Raw genomic sequence first — 26,473 nt, 5'->3', positions numbered from 1 at the left:
GGCAGCAGGAAACTCCCAAACATGAAGCAGTTTTTAGTGATGGGTCAACTACCCACTGATCAGTTTGGAATTGGGCTTAATTGTTTTTCCAGGCTCAGTTCTGAGATTCCAATTTTGCCGGATAAAATCATCAGGAATATGAAGTCATTAGGCATCATCCTTGTCTTCTCCTAACCCCCTTTGCTCACAGGTTCACTCATGATCTCCCCTTCTATCCCCTCCTTTTGATGGTTTCTTATGCCCAGAAAAATACATGTGCTTGGTATCCTTGAACGTGATATGCTGCTGAGAATGCTCACGACAGTGTCCCAGGGCTTCTTCCATTTTGGATGCTGCTGATCATGCTCATAACAAGGGCTAAATTCAGATTTAACATGAAACTGGAATTAGATGGGCCAGAGGTTGAAACTCCGTTACGTCCAAATGCATGAAACTGCAGTTTTCAGCCAAAAGCGTCCTGCAGTTTGCCTCGCCAAACTCCAGTTTGAACCTTTGGTTTGCACTAAGGTTCATTGCCGAAACCAGAGTTTTGGCCCCCAAAGCATTATGTCCAAACTGCGGACTGTGGTTCCATGCAGTTTTTCGAATTGCAATAATAGGGACGACAGTGCAGACCCACCCAAGATTGTACCTGCTCCATGTCTGCAGTAGTTCTTGCTGACCGCGTCTCTGGGCACTTGCCCTGCTCCCTGTCTCTGATCCAACGAAGCAATTGCCCGTTGCAAACTTGTAAGCCTGTCAAGCGGCAAAGTCACACAGGGGCATTCCCTCTTTCCTCTCTGTCCCTTGCTCCTCCCACTCCTGGCAAGCAGGAGGGAAAGGGGGTAGGAAGGGCACTAAGTGGTTTGCTCCCCGAGAATGAAGTGACAATTATGTATGTTCACAAGCACAAACACTCCAGGTAGCAACATAAGCAGTGCAACCCATTACAGCACAGGGATGGGAACATATGGGAGGCTGGGGATACCTGGGGTCAGGTTAAAAAGGCAGCCCCAGACCAAGATTCTTGAACAGCCAAGTTCTTCCACCCCCACCCCCCCCACATACACATAAATGTTGGGGAAGGGGGGGTCCAGCCCTTTCTCCTTGGGGGTACCAGTTCAGTCCCTAGGCTTACTCATGAGAAGGGCCGGGAAGCAGAAACAATATTGTCAACACTGAAAGGAGAGATTCCTCATATGTGATGGTGACGGATGATGATTCCAAATGGATCACTAACTCATAAGAGTGTAAGGCCATGGGGACATCCCCTCACAACTCATGAGAAGAACCATCTGTGGGGATGGGGTGTTGGGCAGAATCTTGAATAATATGTGATGACAATCTCCCTTCTCCCACGGATCACTCTCTCATAAGAATGTCAGGCCATGGGGGGCAGACAGCAGATGCCGCCCAGACAGGTTGCTCTATATGAGCAAGCAGTGTGGACGGGTGCCTGCCAGCAGCTCTCTCTGACTTGGTAAATGCTGCCAGGAAGCTATCAAAGCAGGCCCTCTTCAGGCCCTCCACCCTTTTGGACATCTCCACCCTTGCTTGTGCCCTGAAACGGAGACCTGGCTGTCCTGCAGTCACTGGAAATCCAGGCTACTCTCTCACATGATGCCCTATGGTGGCACATCTGCATTTGGCAGCCACACTGGCCTGAACCTGGGAATTTTAAAAATGAGAATGCAGATCTGTTTCCGCCCCGGTGTTCCCCTGCTTGCACATGTGCCTAGGCTCTGACACATGGAACATCACAGTCTCCTTTGGGTCCATGCAAAGCTTCCCTGGGGAGGAGGTGGTTTCAGTGCAAAAGATCTGTCATTAACCAGAGAAAGTGGAGGCCCCACTCAAGAGGGGGTCCCTTTCTTAGGTTACCTCAACTCATGAGCATGCAGTCCAATGGAAAACCAATGGTGTTCTATCCTAGGGTCCTCTCAAGTAGACTGCATTTCTCATGAGAGTACTAGTCCACCATCAGCAAGCTGCCAGGGGAGCAGGAGTGTGGTTGGGTCTGTATAGACTACTTTGACAGGGTGAGCCCTCGCAAGAGCATCCTAGGTCAAAGCGGGACAGACACACACACACACCTGGATCATTTGCCCTTCCTCATATACATACCCCTCCTAACAAGTCATCATGTTCCCTTCCCTGTCCTGGGTAACAGGGAAATAGTGAACCCCCAGTGCTCCCCAAGTCCCCCCAATCATGTTTGTGTGGGACAGTTTTGCTGTGGGGCTTGCAGGAGGACAATGCTATCTCTGTCAGAAGAAGCACGGGCATGGCACAGTATTTAAAGGGATGCTGAGGGGCATCCCATTGGGATCATGGTAGATTATTCCAAAAAGTCACAGTCATGCTTGTCACACACACACACACACACACACACACACACACACACACACACACACACACCTTAAGATTGTGACCAATGGCAGCCATTCTGGAGATGTGCTGACACTTTGCCCACAGTCTGGCAATGGAAGCACTATGGAGCTTGCTGTGATCAGCCTTGGTGGACCAAGAATAGGGAGGGACTCTCCTTTCCTGAAACCAGAGTTTGCCCGACCGCGTTTGGATGAAAGTCTGTGATGTGATTAATGGTTTAAAACTGAAATTGAGGGTTCGTCAACCTCCAATTTTGTGTTACATGTGAATGCGGCCAGGGTTCCAGGCAAAAGAAACACTGGGTCGTGTCATTAACAAGTTGTCTGACATCCTTACTGGGTGCAAAGGAACCCTCAAAAGCTACGTGTCCCATAGCTCCTTGCTATCTTGTGCGTGCATTCCAAACTGGAGAATAACTTTTTGAATAAATGGCATTTAATTTAAATTGCATCCAAGCCTTAGAGGGGTCCATTCATATCAGAAAAAATGGAACAGAATCAGGCCCAGCTGAGTCAATTTATAATAATCACAAAATTGAATGCCTATGGGCCTGAATGAGCTGATGACATACAATCCATTTAGTCTATATGGGCTCCATTGTTTGCTCATAATTAAGAAGCTGGGGATGCATACTTTATAGAGTGGCAGATTATTTTTTTCTTGTATAGACTGTTTTTACAGTTAAAAAGGAGCATCAGAATTCCTCCCGATGGCTGCTATCCCCCCCACCCAATGTTCTGGATGTTGAGTCAAACTGAGGCATTGGCCACACAAACACTGAGGCATTGTGGGGAAAACATGGCAGTCACAAGGAAACAGCAGCTGGAAGGAGCTCCCATACTCCTTTTCATCGTCACAAATAGTTTTAAAGAGGAGAGGAAGCCTGCTGCTTTGCCATGGGACAAGGTAGCTCCTATTCTAACTTACAAAAATACATGAGGGAACATAATTGTGAGGATTTATAATGAACAAACGAATGATACAACACTGGGGGGTTAAACAAGGAGAACAAATAGATTGAAAGAAACTGAAACAAATTCACAGCCTACAAAACATTATGAGCTGGGGAGATGTATATTCTAAGCTGTAGATGCTAAGCTGTAGAAATATTTCATACAGTATTTCATACAAATACTGTTTAAAAAAAAAACAAGGACAAAAGCATTGTTGTAAATATAGTACCAAAAAATCTAGCTATAACGTGTTCCCATGAGAAGATGTTAATGCTCGGAAAAGTTGAAGGAAAGAGAAGAGGATGGCCAGCAGCAAGGTGGATGGACTTGATTACGACAGCAATAAATGCACCACTGAGAGACCTTAAAGGTAAAGTTGAAGACAGATCATCCTGGAGAGAATCTATCTATATGGTCGCTAAGAATCAACACCGACTTTACTGCACTTAATTAATGGATCAATCAATCAATCAGTTAATGCATTTGATACACGGTGAGGCTGTTCACACAAAAGAAAACTGGGTAGGACAACTGTTCTCAGATTTGGAAACTGTGTGTGTGCTAGAAAGCTGGTTGTGTGAGAGCAAAAATCTAGGTAGGAAGAGGGAGATGTGATTGTGTGAGACACAGGAACTGGATAGGACACTCCTATATTGGTCAAATCCTGGGTATGAAAGCTAGTTAGGATGAGGCTGTCCTACACAGCTCCTATCTCCCACACAATCAGTTATCCCTCTGCCTACCTGGTTGTTTGCTCCAACACAACCAAAAATTGGGAGTGTGCTCAATTCCCAAACCTGGGTAAGACAGGACACTTGTTATACCCACTTTTCCATTGTGTGAACAGTCTCATGTTGTTCTTGGGCAAGCCACACTCTTTCAAGCTCAACCCCTCATTCACAATATGCTCAGTTATTTCACAGGGCTGTTGCAATTATTTCAGCAAGATAAGACAGTGCAAGGCTCTGAATACCCTGTGGTGTCCCTCTTTCTATCACCCTCAGCATCATGCTCCAGGTTAGGCTGCGATCTAGTTACAGGAGAACTCTTCTGCTCATTCACGTGGCTGTGGTGGCAACAGAAGGAATGGTCTCTTTTTTCTGCCCCTCCCTTCTTGATGCCTAGAATACTGCTATGGTGGCACACACATAGCCAGAACTTTCTTTCTTTCTTTCCCCTTTCCCTTTCCCTCTTTCTTTCCCTTCCTCTTCCATTTTCCCTTTAACATGCAGCCAGACACAAAACATGCAATTCTAAAAAAAGGTGCAGTTCTAAATGAACAAATGTATTATTACATAAGCTGTATTATGTCAGATGTTATAAAAAAAGTTACTGATAACAATGAAACAACAATGAGAAAAATAAAATAAGTAGTCCAGACTCCTCTAGAACCCAACATCCATTTCTAGAACCCAACACCCAGTGTGCCCATTTCTCCTCCTGCTGAAGACGCTTTGTGCAGAGTCCATTACTATCCCCCGCACCCCGAGTCTTTACCACTGAATATAACACTCTTCTACAATACTGCTGTCAACTTCCCAGTTGTGGGAATTTTTTCTCACTCTCTGTAGGCTTCTAAATATCATCAAATGTGACTGTAGGTAGCAGTGTATGTGTGCACAGATGAAGAAAATACACAGGTGTTCATTGTAGTGGCACATGCTATGTGCAAAAACTGCACACACATAACACTGTGAACTTCTGAATTTTCCTTTAAATATATCTTTGTAATCTTCTGTTACTGACCAGATATACAAACATGTCAAACATTGCCCATGAACTTAATTGTCCCTCTGAAGTCAATGGTGGGTCTCCCTCCTCTTCAGAAGGGTAAGGTTATAGACACATTACTAATACTTCTATGCAATGCAAGCACTACCATACCATTAATGTGGTAATTACTGAAATAGCTGTTCCACATTAAAAAAAAGTTCCATGGAAATTATCAATACAATGATGCTGATGATAATACAATGTAATAAAATAAAAGTTATAATGAAAAATGTGGTTGGTTTTTGAAAGAAGCCAAGTGAGTTAGGAATTAGAAAGCAAGTATGCATGGGAATTCTTTGGGATTTGGATTACTAAGTACTTTAGATGCCTGTGGAAATACCAGAGCCTTTGGGAGTTATAATTATGTTCTTAGTGAAGACAAAAAGGTTTTAAAGCAACCTAATGGAGGTACTTAAAAACTATGAACGAGTAGGAGATACTGTTAGTATAATGTAGGAGGCATCAGCAAAGAGGCAGATAAAATGACCATGAGATTCTCGGCGAAGATGTCTTTTTTACAATCTAAGTGGGGTAAATTCTTTAGAAATTAGAATACTTGGAAGGCATAACGTTCATTCAAAAGGAACAAAAAATTAGGTAGAAGAGTTTATGTTCTGTGTTAAATTTCACAATTATAATCTCCGGGTTTCTTTCTTTGAGACAGAAAAATGCATATTCTATCATTAAGTCTACCATTCTGTTTCATATTAGAGTTAGATTTCCCAAGACTCTACCTTGAGAGGAATATTATACCATAATATTCAAAATAACTGGTCTTCACATTTCATCTATTAGCTTTCCTTTGATATATTGTAAATGCTACTAGTTTCCTATTATCTTCCAAACATTTTGAAGCTCTCTCTCTCTCTCTCTCTTTTTGCTTCAGAACTTTTGGTATGGTTTGTTCAGTAACTGCCAAAGTCAATCTAGTTGTTACCAGGAGATTCAACACCAGCAGATGTAACATTTCCAGGTGTTTCTGTGTTATACAGTTTCCCCTATGCAAAACTAGCTAGGGGAATAATGGGAGTTACAATTGTCCCTCAAGCAGCTCCTTGCTTGTGCATAGAAAATAGGAGCAGGTGTTAGGCTAAGTTATTTGGCCAACGTCTTTCCAAAAGCAGCAGTGAAGCCATAACCCTCAAGCCATACACTCTTCAGTCAACTCAGTGGTTTCAATAGAACCACACCGGAAGCTTATGCAGAGACGTAGCAAGGTTGAAATGAGCCCTGGGCCCACTTTCCTGACTTCGGCTTTCCCTCCACTGCCACGACATTTTTGCTGCAGAAGAACTATATGGATTTGGTGAAACACAAAACATTTGTAGCATGTCTTTTCTCTAGCTCCTGTACAAATATGATCACATACTCTCCACACTCTGATCAGGAGCCAGAAGGGTCAGTGAGGGAGTCAGGGTCAGTGAGGGAGCTTTTTCTGCATTTGAAGGATCTTTGAGTGTGGTTATAAAGCCGGCTATAAATAAAAGAAAATAAATTAAAATGGCTGTATTGAGTACAATGGAAGAGGTTTGACTATGGGTTTTAATGAGAGAATTCCTACATGATGCAGACATGCAAGATGTACGCGTGTCTGGGCTGAATGCTTTAGCTCTGCTATGTCTAGTGAATGAACACTTATTGCTGACAGGGACAGAGAAGGGAAGTGGTAATGGGTGGTCTGCTTAGCACAGATGCCCTGATGGGGTGCTGGGAAAGAAATGGTGATGGAGCTGGGAGAGAGAGAAAAGGAGGAGGGGGAGCCAGGAAAGGAGAATGCATCTAGTCCTAGGGGCAGATTATGCCTGTTCCTGGACCCACTGATGAGCAGGCAGGCTTGGACTACATGTTCCCTCTTAGGAGTGTGTGGGGGGGGGCGGGGGGGGGTTGTCCAGGGGACTATTTTTGGATTGCCTTACAAGGGAGGTATTATTTTTATTTATTATTATTTTTACAGTTTATATCCCGCTCTTCCTCCAAGGAGCCCAGAGTGGTGCACCACATACTTAAGTTTCTTCTCACAATAACCCTGTGAAGTAGGTTAGGCTGAGAGAGAAGTGACTGGCCCAGAGTCACCCAGCAGGTATCATGGCTGAATGAGGATTTGAACTCAGGTCTCCCCGGTCCTAATCCAGCACTCTAACCACTACACAACACTGGCTCTCTAAATAAATGATGCCTTTCAGCATCTTCCTATATCGCTGCTGCCTGATATTGTACCAGCGGGGATTTGAACCGGCAACCTTCTGCTTGTTAGTCAAGTATTTCCCCATTGTGCCACTTAAGGTACATTTAAGGTACACTTAAAATAGGAGGGAAGTGTGAAGAGTTGGCTGTTTCCCAACCAGAGTGGGCCCCTCCCTTATGAGCCCAGGGACATTTGTTCCCCCTTGTTCAATTATAGTATGTCCGTGACCTTATGTATTGTAAATAGATAATGAAAAGGGCAGTGACAATGCAAGACACAGCTATATCTGTTTCTCAATGACATGACTGAAGAAGAGCAATGGGTCAAAAAAAACAAATAGTCACTAAGAGCAGCTGACAAAAAAACTAGCTGGGCTGTGAACTGAAAAACATGTCTGGCTTTTTCGGTATCTGTTTGAACTTGTGAATTGTTTTGACAATTGACAGGCTATCCAGGCACAGAATAGCTGCCCACAGCTGTCAATTTTACTACATGCTTACACTTAGCAATAGCAATAGCACTTACATTTATATACCGCTCTATAGCCAGAGCTCTCTAAGCGGTTTACAATGATTTAGCATATTGCCCCCCAACATTCTGGGTACTCATTTTACCGACCTCGGAAGGATGGAAGGCTGAGTCAACCTTGAGCCCCTGGTCAGGATCGAACTTGTAACCTTCTGGTTACAGGGCGGCAGTTTTACCACTGCGCCACCAGGGGCTCTTGCTGTACACATGCACTTGCTGTACACATGCAAACACTGTACTGTTTTGAGTTCCTAACAGAATGGTGAAGGCAGCACAAATGGGTAGAACACAAGACTCCAAGCCAAGACCATTGTATTCTGACTTATTGACACATTGGCCATTTTCGCACATAACAGAAAACTGTAGTGCTGCCCCCATTCCCCCCTCTGCACTTCCAGACAATTCTGATCTGGGGTCTGGGAGCCTGACATGGGGGAGGAACTGGCTGTGCAGGCTTCCTCCTTCTCATGAAAGACAACCGTGGCAGCTAGTCAGAGACAGAGAGAGGGAGGAGCTTCCTACCCTCAATTCCAATTTCAAACAGTGGCAGGCTTTAGATGCCACTTTCTGACCAGAGGTTTTGTCAGCAAAACCAAAGTGCAACTGAGGTTTCAAATTCAGGTTTGTGGCAATAAAACCATCATTTGCTTTTCTTATGGAGCTGTGGTTTCCCACATCCGGACGACCACAAACCTGAACCTCTGGCATGGTTGCCTCTGGTCTGGCATGATGTCCAATGGTGGCCATTATGAGACTAGTGTTAAGTCACTAAACAATTCCTTGACAGCATGTAACCATTTTGTATGATGATTATTACTATAATAATCCTTATCCACCTCCCTAGAATGTTATGAGGCTTAATGAATGGCTGTAAAGTGCATAATGGCTCTTAGATGACAGGTTTTCTATAGGCACTCTGGCTTATGTCATGCTAAGCAAAAATGTGCTGTGCAGGCATCAGCATATAACAATAAAGAGAATGGTTACCCAGTAGGACACCCAGTTACTCAGTAGGATAGCTATAGCTGATAGCAGGGAGGAATGGTGCAGGTATCACTACTAGTGACAACACTCTATAAGTCATGAGCAAAAAGAAATCATTGGACTATATTCAATGGTTGTCTTTCATTTCTTGGGAAAGCTTCCATGCTCTGATGGGCTAATGATATGTTGTTTTACCGGAATGAGACAAATGTTCTCGTAGTTCAAAATGTGCCAATGATGAGAGAAATCTTCCAACAGTGTAAACTAGTTACAATCCATCTTCAAGTTTCAAGCAGCAGGGAAAAGTACTGGATGGCACCTACTCCCTGGGATTTACCTTGGGGCAAATTTATAATAGCCAAAAGTGCTTTTCCTGAGAGAAACTGAACTGCTTAGCTGAACCTGGACAATGTTTCCACTTGGAAGACAAGAACCAAAATTAATAAACAGGATGGCAAAGTGTGGCACAAACTAGATGCCGGGAGCAATTATGTATTTGCAAAATACGGTCTTGTCCTAAGGTAAAGGTAAAGTGTGCCATCGAGTCGGTATCAACTCCTGGTGACCACAGAGCCCTGTGGTTGTCTTTGGTAGAATACAGGTGGGGTTTACCATTGCCGTCTCCCACGCAGTATGAGATGATGCCTTTCAGCATCTTCCTATATCGCTGTTGCTCAATATAGGTGTTTCCCATAGTCTCAGAAACATACCAGTGGGGATTCGAACCAGCAACCTCTGGCTTACTAGGCAAGTCATTTCCCTGCTGCACCATTAGGTGTCCTAGTTGCCTATAAAATGGGAGTGAGTTTTATACCAAAAGAAGGGTGTTTGGGGAAGAGGAGATAAGTCTGGGCCCTTCCTGCCATTTTGTGTGCTCTGCTGCTTTTAAGCAGTTTTTCTCTACCCTGGCTCCAATACCATAAGTGAGCCAAGTAAACAACAGAGAGTAGCACCAAAACAAAAACAAAAAGTAAAACAACATTAGAACACAGAGATTAACAGTAGTTTGTCTGCTACATGTGTATTATGTTTGTCCATAAACATTTTAACCTATTATTATTTAGTGCATTTCTATACTGCCTAACAATAGCAATAGCACTTACATTTATATACTGCTCTATAGCCAGAGCTCTCTAAGCAGTTTACAATGATTTAGCATATTGCCCCCCAACATTCTGGGTACTCATTTTACCGACCTCGGAAGGATGGAAGGCTGAGTCAAACTTGAGCCCCTGGTCAGGATCGAACTTGTAACCTTCTGGTTACAGGGTGGCAGTTTTACCACTGCGCCACCAGGGGCACCAGGGTAACACACAGGGTAACAAAAAAGTGGTTTACAGTTATCATTAATCAGTTAAATGTACTTCATTTCTTTTTTTAGTAATCTTTTTGTCCTGTTGGTTGCATGAGTTTTTGCTATGTCTGAGAACTTAATTAACGGATATCTGACCATTGTGTGAAGTCATCCTCAGGAATATTAATGCCTGCAGTATTATTCATAATAATAGTTAATCACTTATAATTTTTTTAAAAAAATGTTTCTAAAAAGAATTCTTAAAGGAACTGTATGAGTACTGAAAGTAACATGGGAAAATAAAGGCTTTCTTTTTTAGGGAGACAAAAAGTTTCAGAGGTTATAGCAATAGCATTAGCAATGAGAAGATCTGAAGGGTCCAGGTATGTCTAGTATTACTATTAAGATTTCAGGGGGTGTGAGGTTATAATGTCAGTGGCCACCGATTCCACAGCATTATGAAGAAGGGCTCAAAAGGGGCCTAGTTGTGTTCAAGCTTTGCTCTGCAGCCCAGTGTGGGAAGAGAGGGAGGTTTTTTTGTTTCTCTCCTCCCTCCAAAAGCCCTTTTTGCTTCCAGGAATATGTCCCTGAGGCACGGTTGTCCTTAGGGCAAGTAGGGTAACTGCCCCAGGCTCTGCTCTTTTAACCCTCATCCAAATTAACTGGAAGTGGGACCCAGCCCCAGGCCCTGCACCTGGCCAGGGCTCTCTAAGGACAACACTAACCCCTACTAGAGACTCACTTCCCATGGAGTGAGTTGCACCTAAAATGCACAGGGTAACACACCATGGCTCCAGACAGCATTGGTCCTGTGGCTTATGCTGCCCTTCTTAGCTCACCTAAGGTCAAAGCATCTGCATAAGGTATATCCCCTTGAAAACTACAAAGCCTTTAAGAATGGTGATGTCTCAGCAGGACTGACAGGGATTCCTCGTCACACCAAACGTACCTTAAGGTGCTCACTGACCCTATACTATTTATATTCTGCACTGTACCTGCCATTGTGACCAGGACAACCTAGCTAACTAAAGGAAAATAGTGCAAGGTAGGCAAAAAAGACTGCCCATCCTTGGCCAATTTGCTTAGAGCAAAAAAACAAAAACAACAACAAAAACCCACCCAAAAAACACCCCGCCCTAAAAACCCCTAACTGCCCCCTCTTGGGCAATTAGTCAAAGCTCCTATTATGCCAAGGGTAGAGAGGGAAGGATCATTTCACATAGATGGACTGAGGATGAAGGATTTAAAATGGCCAGCTAATTCCCACCCCTCCAGCCCTTCATTCAATGTCTGTCGTCACAGAGCTTCATGCTTCGTTTGAGCTGAAATTGGGGCAAACAAACCGTGCCAATGAGGAGCTGTGATGTGTAGCTAGATAGTTTTATCCAGCTACACTGATTAAATGATTTATTTACACTGATTAAATGATATAATAAGAACATAAGAACAGCCCTGCTGTATCGGGCCCAAGGTCCATCTGGTCCATCATCCTGTTTAACACAGTGGCCCACCAGGTGCTGCTGGGAAGCCCACAGGCAAGAGCTGAGGGCATGCCCTCTCTCCTACTGCCACTCTCTTGCAACTAGTATTCAGAGGCATCCTATGAGGCTGGAGGTGGCCCATAGCCCTCAGACTAGCAGCTGTCAATAGACCTCTCCTCCATGAATTTATCCAAACCCCTCTTAAAGCCAACCAGGATGTTGGATGTCACCACATCTTGTGGAATCCCACAAGTTGATTATGCATTGTGTGAAAAAACACTGCTATCTTATGCAGGTCTAATTTTAATTTGTGTCTTATATGGTTTATCTACACTTGATCTTAGTCATGAGGCTGAGAAACGATTAACGTAATCACAGCCATTTAAAGTCATTTGGGGGAAAGAGTAGAAAGAGGAAGGAATCAAACTCAACACTCAGGAAAGAAAACGTACAAGAAGATGATGTTTCACACTATACGTTCCCTCATGGTCTGATACATTTTAATCTTGATTCAGAGATGGAAAGGAAGTGAAGTCTAGGAACAAAGACTTTTACTGCTGGCAAGGCTCGTGAAACTGCTGTTGACTTGCTCACTATTCAATTTCCAAGCCAGCCACAAGATGTTCAAGTTATAAGACCCAGAAAATGAACACTAAGGAAGTCATCCCATCAATTATTGCTGAGGAAGCACTTTCATTCTAAGCCTCTGTATTCAGATATCTCTAACTTTCTGCAGGGGGAAAATATATTGCTTTTGGGCAAAACTTTTCTACAATGATATGAGTCCAGAGGGGATATTTTAAAATTCTCTCTATAGCACTTTTCAAAAGTTTCTAAGCCAAGCTGAGTTTTATATGCTAATTTTATCTTACATATTTGTGAAGATTTCTCCCTTTTTATTCTGCTCATTAAGATTTAGTAGACATTATAGAGTCAAGGACAATAGCTGTTAGCCATGAATATTCTGGATGCCTTCTGTCTTTTCAATAATTCACCAAGACAGTTTCTTTAGACAACTGTGTCATGCAGCTCAGGAGTTCCACCTCACCAACATCTCTTTCATTGGATAAAGGAAGACATAGCAATAAGCAAAATATTATATTGTAGGTAGACACACACACACACACACACACACCAGCAATGCTTAACCATGCTGACCACACCAATGGCCACTTTGCATGTGAGGAGGCTATGGGCTTGCTGCTGCCACATGAGGGCTGATGGGGCCCACACCACTGCAGCAGGAAGCTGTGTGAAGCAGCAGAGGAGCAGGTAAGGACCTCTCCCCTCACTTTTAAAGCTACCACTTGCCAACACCATCCAGCGCAGCCCTCCACCAGTCAAATCAGTTCAGCAGCCCCACAAACCAGATCAGCTTCAAATCTGTGCACAAATCTCAATTTGTGCACATCCCTAGTAGATTACACTACTAGGAAAGTTCCAGAAATTCAGTACAGACGTCCCTCTAATATTGTGAGGGTAATGTTAGCAGAAAGCATGATAATGGAGTGCTTGACCTAACCGCAAAAATGGGTTTAGCTTCCTTAGCTAAAGAATCCACTCTCACTGAGAGACTGGATGGAGTAGCATGTGGGGAGTGTGGCTATTTCTTTCTTTATTTGACTGGTATACTGCCTGACTCCAGAGGCTCCAGGTGGTTCACAGCAACAAAGATAAAGAAGACCAGCTATTAAATTAAGAAAATTTTAAAAATCCAACACTTTCAGAAATTACAGCAATTAAAAAAATCTAAACAGCAATTACATGTTTTAAAACATTCAGAGATTACAGCAATGAAAAAACCTAAAAAAATCAACTAAAAATTTAAAATGACTAAATTTTAGTAATTAAAAATTACTAAAAACCTGGCTTTAAAAAAAAAAGTTTCTTAGGAGCTCTTTTGAAAGCTGGTAAAGATGTTAAACCACAAAGGGAGTGTATTCCACAGTCTAGGAGCAACTGCGGAGAAGGCCTACTTCCAATTCACTGCCAGATGAGCTGGCGGTATATGGAGATGCACTTCTCTCGATAATCTTAATGTGTGGTGGGGATTATGCAGAAGGAGTAACCCAGTCCCGGTAAACCGGTCCTAACCAATTATGGCTTTAAAGGTAACAAGCTTATCCTACGCAGAGCATCTGTGCTCTAGGACTTTATTTCTCACTCACCCCCTCCGCCACAGTCTTCCCCCCAACCTCCTCAGCCAGTCATCTCCCCTCACCCATTCTCCCCTCAGATATTGAGCAATGGCATCCGTCACTGGCGAGTCGCCTCATGAGGAGGATGGCTGAGCCAGGGCTTCCCTTCCAGCCTGTAGAGATGGCAATCAGTGCACTCTAAGGCCTCCTCAGCTGTCCTGAGGCAGCTTGGCAGCAATGGATGCCACTGCTCAATGTCTCCTCTTTCTTTGCGTCCTCCTCAACCTCCCTCCCTCCCTCCCCGGTAGCAGCTGCCCTTCTGGCAATTATCTCTCGCCAGAACTCTCATGAAAGAGATAGAGAGTTCTATCTCTATAGATTACCAGCAATTTGTATTTTGCCTGGAAACCTATTGGCAGCCAATGCAATTGCATTAAAACAGCCGTAATATGGTATCTCTGAGACACGCCAGAGACCAGTCTAGCCACTACATTTTTAACCAGATGAAGTCTCTGGACCACATACAAAGGCAGCCCCACGTAGAGTGCATTGCAGAAGTCAAGCCTAGCAGTTACCAGAGAGTTCTGAGTTCTTCATCCTCAATGAACGGATGCAGCTGCCGTATCAACCAAAGTGGATAGAAAGTGCTCCTGGCCATAGCCTCAACCTGAGAAAGCAGAGTGAGGACTGGGTCCAGAAGCACTCCCAAGCTACATACCTGTTCCTTCAGGGGCAGTGCAACCCCATCCAGAACAGGAAGATCGATCATATCCCTCAAAGTATGACCCCTCACCATGAGTACTGTCATTTTGCTTGGATTCAGCTTCAATTTATTATCCCTCATCCAGTCCATTACTGCTTGTAGGCAGGCATTTAGGGGGGCTATGCCATTTCTTGATGATGATGTCATGGAGAAATAGATTTGGGTATCATCAGCATATTGATAACACCCTGCTCTAAATCTCCTTATGATCTCACCCAGTGGTTTCATGTATGTGTTAAAAAGCACTGAAGACAGGATGGAGCCCTAAGGGGCACCATACAATAACTCTGAGCAACACCATCTGGAATCCACCAGAGAGATAGGAACAGAACCACTGCAAAGCAGTGCCACCAATTCTCAGATCCCCCAAGCGCTTCAGAAGGATACCATGGTCAATAGTATCAAAAGCCAGAGAAAGGTCCAAAAGAACCAGCAGAGCCACACTCCCTCTGCCCATTCCTTGGTAGAAATAATTCATCAGGCTGACCAAGGCTGTCTCCATCCCATAGCCTGCTCTAAAGCCAGTTTGAAATGGATCTAGGTAATCAGTATAATCCAAAACTGTTGGGATTTGATCAGCCATTTAAATTTTAGACCTCCCCATGTGTCAGCTGAGAAACAAGGAAAGTGGCTATTTAAATTGTAAGCTTCCCCCATGCTGCAGCTGAGAAGTACAGGGCAGTGTAAAATTTAAATAACCACTCTCCCCACTTCTCAACTGACACACCTGTATATATCATAGAATTTTTTTATTAATATGATTGCAAAAGGAAGTAAAAGAACACTTTGAAATTTGTAGGATTTCAATTGCAAACATTCATTTTATTGAATAATCACCATATATGATAACTTTAAATCACAGTAAATTTGAATATGAGAAAGATCCTCTCCTTGGGATTATGTCATTCTAGAATTAGTGATCTGATTATTGAGTATTGAAAAGATGTTGAGAACAATAGCAGTTAAAATATCATTATATTCAGAGTTTCTTCTAAAAAGAAAACCCCAGCATATTCTAGTGTTAAAAGTAGTACATTCAGCTAATTTAAGTGGCAGGATTGTTCTTGCAAAATTTGGTATCTGTAGGTAAATGGAAAGTATGATATTCATAATTTCTTCTAAAATATACCCCCAATTTTTAAAAAAAATTTCACCAAGCATATTCCATCACAAACAGTAGTACATTTAGCTAATTGCAGTGGCAGGATTGTGTATGCAAAATTTGGTATCTGTAAATCATCAGTAGGCCACTTAATGGTGCAGTGGGGAAATGACTTGACTAGGAAGTTGTAGGTTGCCAGTTCGAATCCCCACTGGTATGTTTCCCAGACTATGGGAAACATCTATATCGGGCAGCAGCGATATAGGAAGATGCTGAAAGGCATCATCTCATACTGCATGGGAGATGGCAATGGTAAACACCTCCTGCATACCACCCAAGACAACCACATGGCTCTGTGGTCGCCAGGAGTAGACACCGACTTGACAGCAAATTTTACCTCTACCTTTAAGTCATCAGGAAGTATGTCTTTATTTTGCACAAACCAACCAACCAAGAAACAAATTCTTCACAATATATTATATACAATTTATGTTATATTGTATGAAATATGTAATGTATAGGCAATATATTGTATTTTATTTTATTTTTCCCTTGAACATGGGCAGTCCTCTTAACTTAAGGGACTTTGCAGATGTCTTAGACAGGAAAACCCAGGAAGAGAATGTGGAAATAATAGAACTCACTGGTGCAAATTTAGTAGACGCTAATTTATCCAAGTGGCCCTCGACATATATTTGGGGTGGCAGGCTAGGATAAACAAATTATTCTGTTTATCCAGAGGTACAATGGTATGGGATTTCCTGGAAGAAACCATAATTAATATGTATAGTGGCATGTTTTCTATACGTGAGCTTCGGCTATTAGTACTGAAGCCCTGACAGAGCAAGGATCTCTTCTGAATTGATCAGGTCTGTGTGCAAAAGATTGATGCACCTGGAAAGAGAATCCACATCCTAACCTGGAGTTGTATGTGCAGCACTCCTGCCAAACAGCTGTGTCAGAACCAATTATTTGGATTGGATGTGTCAGAACCAATTATTTCTTTGGGGACTGAGGAACTGAATCCAGACACACTGACAAACATGCATATACCCCAAACAAGAGATCAGTGCTGTCAGTGCCGACCATCTGTTCAGTGGATGAAAACCTTATTATAACAACATGTTCTCACAGCCTGCTACTGATTCCTAGGCTCACATAGGCTAACTAAGGACAATTTCTCACCCATCAACTTGTACTCTGATAGACATACAATTTCTTCCTTGCTACGGCTAGCTAAAGAAAAACCACTATAACCATAACAAGGGGAGGAGGGAAGAAAGCAGAGAAAGTGAGCAATGGAGGCAGTGGGGAGCAGCAACAGCAGCCTGAGAAGGTGAGGTTACCTGGGCAGGGGGGCACATGAGATCAGTGGTGGGCTTCGTTAGGGATGTGCATGAGCCAGTTCTAAAAGGAAGCATCGAACTGGCTCGAATGCGGGTGTTTGAATCTGTTTGACTGGCGGGGGATGCCTTTAAAAGAGCAGGTAACAAGCTCCTTACCTGCTGACCTCTCCCCACCATTTCCCCTTTGCTGGTGCTCAATTTTCCAAGAGATATGTGGGGCTGCAGTGCTGCTTCCTGCAGCCCCGATTGGTGTCAGCATGCACATGGCCAAGTGTGTGCTGATGCCAATTCAGGCTGCAGGAAGCAGCACTGCAGCCCACGTGTCTCTCGAAAAACCAAGCACCGGTGGAGAAAAAGCAGCAGGTTGGGACGAGTGTCAGGAGCCTGTCTGTACAGCATCAAAGTCACAGTCTCCGTTAAGGTTGCAGAAAGGTCCTTGGAATCCTCTTTGGTCTGTAAGAAAAACCCAAAGAACAATTTACTACAGTATCAAGTTCAGACAGCCTCTCCCGCAAACTCAGTCCACTCACCAGATTACACGGTTCCAGAGCAAAAGGGGTACAAGGCATTCCCAGGGAGATGTAGCAGCTAGGTACAGTTGTCAGGACTCGGTCAGGTAGCAGAGTTAAAGCAGGAAAAGCCTGGTTTTCTAGAGGCCAACATGAAGCTGGAGTTCCTTCGAGTCTGAGGTCCAGCTGAAGCAAGCTCCAGGAGACACATTGCTTTCAGCTCTCTGCCTTTGGTCAACTGGCACAGATGCAGGGTTTATCTGGCTTGTTGAGCAGCCTTTTACTTCTCCTGCGCTCTTCCACCTGTTGTCAGTGTTTCATCAATCTTCTCTCTCGAGGAGGCAGAGGTGGTTCATCACTTCCCTCAGTGTTCTGTTTTCCACTCCCTGTCTCTGATGGCTCTGCGTGTCCTGAAGCTTCAACCGGACCAGTTTCCCCTTCTTCTTTGCTATCTGAGGACGGGGGCATGACAACGAGCAGGTGAAGAGCTCCTTACCTTCTCTTTTAAAGGCACCCCTTCACCGGCCTGGGGAATGCACAAACTGTTCACGAACATCCCTAGGCTCCGTATCCAGAGTGGCTTACAGGGAGACCCCTTCTCACTAGGACTATCAGAGGATAGAAATGAGCTCAAAATACAGGTGTGCCATATCAAATGCTCAGTTTTGAAGGATACAGGTATTGCTGCTTGACCCTTTATATATAAATGTGGTAAGCAGCGGGGTGGATCAGCATTCTCATTCCACCCGTTTAAAGAGACAATGAAAAATCTTTCATGTAACCTTCACTTTTTAAAATGGAAGTGTAATTCTTCATGTGAGAAGTTGAACATTTGAGTGAGAAAGCAAACCCATGCTCATCTGCTTCAGAAAAAAAGGGACATAATTGGATGTGATTGTGACTATCCAAGTCAGTTAACGGAAGCTAAACTTAACTCTTCTGAGCCTACAGTCTATTTCAAGGGATTGAATACATGTGAATAAGGGACAGGTCTGAGGAAATTGCTATCTGCTTCCTCCAGCAGAAGAGGAAGTCAATTAACTAAATAAATTATTCATAGTGAAATATTTGCTCAGCCCTAGCGCCATTTTTTATACTTAGTTTTTGGCATCTCTGCTGAGGCTGCTAACAAGGGTACCAATTAGTGCCAGGGAGAAGTGATTAATATCTTCAGGAAAACAAAATCACCCAACTCTTAATTTCCTGATTTGGACTGATACTATGTATTAGAATGGTGACAGATAAGAAATACATCTAATCTAAACTGGGATATTGAATGTAGAATATATAAAAACTATGATGGAAAAATGAAATACACCATCAATTGAAGAGGTTTAAATATATTTGCATAATACCTAGGTGCCAGGATTTAATTTTGATGTGCATGTGTGTATACAGAATGATATCTATATCTATATCCATACCTGTCCTTCACAAGAACATGTTTAAGTAACAGTCTGAACACAAAAATATTTGTCTTGTTTTCAGCTAAGGTACAACAAATGAGATAGAATAAATTCTTGATTGATTGGAAGAATATAGATGGATGGATTATGTACAAAAGAATGGCTTAGATATCCAAACAGATCTTCCAGATGCAGACATAATGCATAGAGAAGAACCTTGCAGAGCTCAAACCTTGCACTGGCATCCCAACCAGAAATTGTTCCAACAAATATGAGCAAATTATCTCTTACATATTTCTCATGTCATGGAACTTGCACAGCTTCAAGTTTTCAATTACATTTCCAGGATACTTAATGCAATCAGAATCTCTGGGAATTTGTTTATAGCAAATAAATAATATTGTTTAAGTGTCCTGGAGAGAGTCCTTCTGTACAGCTGACAATGACCTTGGAATAGGCAAACGTAAACATGCAGAGTGTGGTAGGAATAACCTATTCACAAACTGTCTGAGAGAAAAAAAATCCCTAAGTTCTGGTTAGCAGGAAAATAGGAATACAATAATGGTGCCTTTATAGAAGGAAATTTTAATTAATTTAGAGGACTTCAGACTGATGGAATATGATAAGTTTAAATTATTATTTTCTATGTTTGTTTGAAAAATACGTTTACTCAATTTTTCCACTTAAAAGAAAGGGTCCAAAGTGGCTTACAAGTTTTTGGTTTTTTTTAACAAAGCACAATAGAACTACAAAACCCAACAGAAATAATAAAACTCACTGCAATTATAAACAAACTCCCAGCAGCAAAATCATTATAATGAATCTTCCATGCCTGACATCAGTGGGAGTCAAACAGAATGCTTGTCAAATGTGAATTGACTAGAAAGTACAATATAGCCTCACACATTCATGGCAGTGTTGAAACCTTGACAACAATAAACTGAAAAAAGAGGAAGAAACAAACAGTGTGTTCCAATAGCAGGTTTAAGGTTTGTCAACACCAAATTAACAGCAATAGAAGATGAACTGTATCACTAGGGCCATCAAAATATAAGCGAGAATCAACAATACTTTTTTTTGGTATCTGTGATGGAAATTTTGGCTGCCAACATTTATCTTGGTTGTAACTCAGGGGTTCTCAAACTTGAGTCCCCAGATGTTGGCCTACAGCTCCCATCATCCCTAGCCACAATGACAGATGATTTTTGTGCCATGGAATGGTGGGGGTTGTAGTCCAGTATCTGGAGACTAAGGTTTGAGAATCCCTGGGTAGCCATTCAGAAACTCCAGTGTGTTCTCAGTATCACATACTCAGGAAGAGGTGCTGTTTGGTGAATGGCTCATGGGTATGAATGTACACATTGTCCCAATAATTTGTAGGATTTTGGTAGGCCATTCTCAAGTTGCCACAATAATAAAAATGCTGATGAGTCTGACCCATCTGCAAGCTTGGCATGCCCCTATATTTTCCACAAACACTGTTATTGTGCGTTGCTGTCAACATGGAATGGCCCAAAGAGTGCATCATAGTAGTGCCTATTAGTAGTATATGGGGATGTGCATGAAATGGAATTTGTGTTTTCGAGCTCAAAACGAAATGCAAATGGCAGAAATATTTCATCAAAACAACTGGTCTGACTGGTTGTTTCTATGGAACAAACTTGAAATGTTTCAAGGGTTTCGGCCATAGGGAACAATGGGAAAAACTTGAAACAACCCATTGTTCCCCATGGGTAGCTCTTAGGGACCCCAAAGTGAGTTGGGCGGTACGGCATGATGAATGCTATCTACCACTAAAACCACAAAACAAATGGGCAAGTAGGTGATTTTAAACAAAAAAAATTTAACCTTTTCCCCAAATGCCCATAGGAACCCTAGGAGCTATCCATGGGAACATTGGGGTGTTACGAGTTTCCCCATTGTTCCCTATGGCTGGAACAAGCTGCACTCACAGAGTGCACAAGCATGTTTTGCACTGAAATTTGTAATGCACTTTGCTACCCTGCCTTGAAAAACACTGCAGAAACACGCAACAAAAGTTAATCTGTCCCTCCCAAAATAGAGCACACATTTCAATACAGCCAAAAAAGAATCACTGACCCAGAATCCACTGCCAGCCACAGTGCCTGTGCTGCAGTAACAGCATTGGCACAAATTGCTCTCTCACACACAATTCCTTACTTCCTATCATTGCAACAGCTGCCACAGTAGCACCCCTGCTTCGCAGCAAGCACAGCCATAAGCTCAACTAGAACTTCAGCCACATTTTAACTGAGTACAACATCTTGCAATACAAACTAGGGATGTGTGAAACGTTTCGGGTACAGAACGATCTGTACCCGAAACAGCCAATTTTGGGTGATTCGGATCTGAACCAAATCACCCTTCTAGCCCTCCGAAATTTTTCAGAGCCAAAACGAATCACCCCTGTTTCGGCTCCGAAATATCTGTTGTTTCGGCCCTCCATTTTGTGGCCAATAAATGCCTTCTCTTTCCCCTCCATTTTGAGCAATGATGTCTATTTGAATTTCCCGCCTTTTTGCCTCCCATTGACTTCAATGCAAAAAGGTCTGATGTGACATCTACTTGAATTTTGGGTCTCAGGGGCAAAATAGTGGGGTGGGGTGATAGTGCTTAATGGGTGAAGGCTACCACCCCAATTGCAGAGGGATTGGGCAGAGGGATGATGTTTGGTGAATATTTGAAGTTTTAGTGTCTTTGTGGTATATTTGGGGCTTAACGTGGGATCGGGGGCAGAAGAGTGGGGTGGGGTGGTAGCGCCTAATGGGTGGAGGCTACCACCCCAATTGCAGAGGGACTGGGCAAAGGGCTGATTTTTGGTGAATTGTTGAAATTTACGTGTCTTTAAAGTTTTTCCTCATAAGGTGTAATGGAGGTTTCAGCAGCCCCATAAGTGCACTTGGGGGGTGCTGGGGTGGCCCAGAGTGAGTGGTTGTGTATTGCATATAGGGTGCCAACCACCCCCATGGGTTGCTAACCCATGGCGTACAGGGTTCTGTTGTTTCTGAGGTATTCTGAGTGTGGATTCTATGATAGCAAATGAGATTTTCAATGAGACACCAAGAATCCACTCTCATTTGCTATCATAGAATCCACACTCAGAATACCTCAGAAACAACAGAACCCTGTACGCCATGGGTTAGCAACCCATGGGGGTGGTTGGCACCCTATGTGCACTACACCATCACTCGCTCTGGGCCACCCCAGCACCCCCCAAGTGCACTTATGGGGCTGCTGAAAGCTCCATTATACCTTATGAGGAAAAACCTTAAAGATGAGTAAACTTCAACAATTCACCAAAAATAAGCCCTCTGCCCAAATTCTTTGAAAAAATTCAGGTAGCTTCCTTGCCCCTACCTTGCACTACCACCAACCCCACACTGCTCTAGGCCACCCCTTTCCCCCTGACATGAAGCGATACACCCTCCATTATACCTAATGGGGGAAAACCTTAAAGACGCGTAAACTTCAACAATTCACCAAAAATCAGCCCTTTGCCCAATCACTCTGCAATTGGGGTTGTAGCCTCCACCCATTAGGCACTACCACCCCACCCAACTCTTTTGGCCCCAGGACCCATTTTTCTAATCCAAATCGATTCAGATCCGAATCGAATCGGGGGTGATTCGGGCCAGATTCTGATCCGAAATGAACTGGGGGTGATTTGATTTGGATATGAATCGAAACACCAAAAATCCGAATTGCACACCCCTAATGCAGACTGAAGAGCAGAGCAGACCAGTGAGTGAAGCACCAGTTAGTCTCTAGGCCAGACATGGAGGTCATCACAGCATTCACCAAGTTTGAAATATCACACACACAGTTGCCACTGTCCATGTTTTTGCAACAACACTATCCCACAAACAAAACAAACCACAATTCAAGGAAGTCAGGCACTCAAGTTCTGCCTTTTGTGAATCTGAGATCCAGCAAAACCATTCAGTTATAGCAGCAATAGCACAACATATTATACTCAGTGCTGAGGAAAGAAAACCACAAAATCAAATATTTCTCCCTCCTCTCTTGATGTATCCTCTTCTTCAAGAGAAGCATACTACAAGGATTCTTTCTGCCTTCTAGTCCTTTTAAATAGCAACAGCAATAGCAATAGCACTTACATTTATATACCGCTTTATAGCCGGAGCTCTCTAAGCAGTTAACAATCATTTAGCATATTGCCCCCAACATTCTGGGTACTCATTTTACCAACCTCGGAAGGATGGAAGGCTGAGTCAATATATTTTCAATATATATAAATATGTAGTCAATATATATAAATATATTTTCAAATTCCTTCCATTTCTGTTTCCCCTCCCTCTTCCCAACCAATGGGGGCACAGTTGCCCATGACAACACTTGTTTGTATGATAACAAGCCACTTAAGAAAATAATCATCCATGTTGGCACTTCTTATGGTAGATCATTCCACAGGTTAATTATGCTTTGTGTGAAAAAGTGCTTCCTTTTATCAGTCCTATATTGCTTGGTATTCAGCTTCATGGGATGATCCCTAGTTCTAGTTTTATGAGAGAGCAGACAAATTTTTCTCTATCAAATTTCTCCACACCATGCATGATTTTATAGACCTCTATCATGTCTACCCTCAGTGTCTTTTTTCTAAACTAAAAAACCTCAGGTGTTGTACCCTGTCTTGTGAGGAAAGTGCTCTGGGTCCCTGATCATCTTGTTTGCCCTCTTCTGCACCTTTTCCAGTTCTACAATGCCCTTCTTAAGATATGGTAACCAGAACTGCACACAGTACTCCAAGTGTGGCGGCACCATAGTTTTGTACAAGGTATTATAATAGTAACAGTTTCATTTTCAACCCCCTTCCAAATTATTCCAAGTATGGAATTGGCCTTTTTCACAGCTGCCGCACATTGTGTCAACAATTTCAATGAGCTGTCCACCATGACTCCAAGATCCCTCTTCTGGTCAGTCACCCACAGTTCACACCCCATCAGCATATATGTGAAATGGGGGGGGGGGTTCTGCCCCACTATGCATCACTTTACACTTTCTAACATTAAACCGCATTTGCCATTTTGTTTCCGACTCCACCAGTTTGGAGATGTCCTTTTGGAGCGCCTTGCAATGATTTCACTGCCCTAAATAGTTTGGTCTCATCTGCAAATTTGGTCACCTCGCTGTTTACTCCAACTTCGATATCATTTATGAATGAATTAAAAAGCACTGGTGCCAGTACAGATCCTGGGGGTTCCATTTCTTACTACCCTCCATTTAGAGAACCATCCATTTAAACCTACCCTCTGTTTCCTGTCCTTCAACCAGTTAGCAATCCACACAAAAACCTGTCCCCTTATTCCATGACTAATAGATTTTCTCAAGAGTCTTTATTTATTTATTTATTTATTTTTATTATTTTATATCTCATTCTTCCTCCAAGAAGCTCTGAGCGTACTTAGGTTTCTCCTCAAAACAACCCTGTGAAGTAGGTTAGGCTGAGAGAGAAGTGACTGGCCCAGAGTCACCCAGAGGGTATCATGGCTGAATGGGGATTTGAACTCGGGTCTCCCCAGTCCTAGTCCAGCACTCTAACCACTACACCACGATGGCTCGTTCCTTTGATGAGGAACTTTGTTCTTCCATCAGCCTTTTGAAAGTCCAGGTATACTATGTGAACTGGATTACCTTTATCCACACATCTGTTGACACTCTCAAAGTACTCCAAAAGACTGGTGAGGCAAGATTTACCTTTGCAGAAGCTATGCTGGTTCTCCTTCAGCCTGCTCTTTGATATGCTTAAGAATTTTATCCTTGAGAATGCTTTCCATCCATTTGTCTACAACAGATATTAAGCTAACCAGCCTGTGATTTTTGGATCCTACCTGAATCCCTTTTTGAAAATTGATGTTACATTGGTTACTTTCCAGTCCTCCAATACAGAGCATAATTGTAGGGATAAGTTATATATTGCACCCAGACCCAAGGAGACATGGAGACATTACTATGGTGGAATTGGCCATTTTATTGAGGATTAATTATCCAGCCGATGAGGCATATCAGCTCGACTGAGGCCCATTGCCCCAGGCCCATCTGTTTTCCTGGTTATGTGCTTTGCGCCCACTTGAGGGTCCAAAATATAAAGGAGTGGCCCAAGACGACGGCCCGCTGTGCCGGAGGCTTTGCCCTTATGCAAGAGAGAGAACAGTGGTGGGGGGAAAGAGAGGGTGTGGTGTGGCAGCCTCCCTTCTCAATGCACATATTTGTGGTAGACCACAGACCGCCATCGGCCGAGGCGTTGTATGGTGCGGCCCATACCTGCCGCCACTGATGCTGCCCCAATTCTGAAAGAGTGAGATGACAAATACCGCATGGATACGCTGGCAATCAAAAAGGCCTTCTTCATCACCTGGTACTGGGACAAGTGGCCATTGTTGGCGTGGATGAAGAGGCATCCTTATGTTTCGTCTCTTACCCCCAAATAGGCTCCCATAGCCTGCACCGGGCACATGAGCTGGTTGTCTGCCCTGTGGAGGGTGACTGACTGCCCCTTGCCCTTTTGGTTAGTCTTGGAAAAATGAAGCCGCAGCGTCACGGAGGCAGGTCCTAGAGCAATGTTGCGTCTCTGAAGGACCCTGCCTTCCAGACTGCACGCCCCCCTAGGGAATAACTCCCCGCCTCTGAACACCCCATAGAAGGCCACCAGTGCCACCGCCCAGAACAAGGCCTCCTTGTAGGGGAAAGAACAGACATCCCCCAGGTGATGCATGGTACTCTGCAGCTAATTCATCTCCAAATTTCCCCACCCTCTCCTTTCTATAGTTTATATCTAGGGATAACAGTGTCCCGTTATATCTAGGGATAACAGTGTCTCACCATTCCACCATATTTCTGGTATGCCCACTATATCTGCATTTTCATTAGCAACCAAGCATTCCAGTTTGCCCATCTTGTCTTGGAGGCTTCTGGCATTGGCATGTAAGCACCTATATTCTGAATCTCTTACCTCTTTGGGCATCATTTCTTTCTGTCTTTCTTTCATCTCTTTCTGCCAGCTAGCACAGCCTTCTGTCTGCTCTTTATCTGGTTCTACTCTATTCCCTCTGTTTTATCTGAATCATTTGCACCCTCTCACCTTAAGGGATGGCATTTGCCAAACTGGATACTGCCCAGCTTCCCTGGCATCACTTTAAAAGCTGCTCTGCGATCTTTTTGATTTTAAGTGCCAGCAGTCTGGTTCATTCTTGGTTGAAGTGAAGCCTGGCCCTTTTGTACAGGCTCATCTTTTCTCAATATGTATCCCAGTGCCTAACAAATCTAAACCCCTCCTCCTGGCAGCACCATTTCACCCATGTGTTGAGACCCCTCAGTTCTGCCTGTCTCACTGGCCCTGCACTTGATACAGGTAGCGTTTCTGAAAATGCTATCTTGGGGGTCCTGGACTTCAATCTGCTACCAGCAGCCTAGATTTGGCTTCCAGGACCTCCCGACTACACTTCCCAACATAGTTGGTCAGCCAGGAAGGCAGGTCACCATGTGCTTTACGCATGGGTCACAGACAAATCTCTCTATACCTCTAATAATTGAATTGTCCACTAATAGGAAGCTCCCACCCGCTGGAGGAGTATCCCCTGTGTGAGAGTATATGGGCTCATC

At 43.4% G+C, this 26,473-nt stretch overlaps 1 long non-coding RNA gene across 1 annotated transcript in view; it reads right to left on the bottom strand.

Moving 5' to 3' along the window:
- LOC128349362 (uncharacterized) overlaps nt 1-26,473 on the bottom strand; it is a 75,261-nt gene that overhangs the window by 9,137 nt on the left and 39,651 nt on the right. The gene's annotated exons all lie outside the window — the stretch shown is intronic.

Source organism: Hemicordylus capensis, chromosome 3 (assembly GCF_027244095.1).
Source record: "Hemicordylus capensis ecotype Gifberg chromosome 3, rHemCap1.1.pri, whole genome shotgun sequence".
Classification (NCBI taxonomy): Eukaryota; Metazoa; Chordata; class Lepidosauria; order Squamata; family Cordylidae; genus Hemicordylus; species Hemicordylus capensis.
The sequence above is the reverse complement of the archived record's forward strand: the minus strand, read 5'-3'. Positions and strand labels throughout refer to the sequence as shown.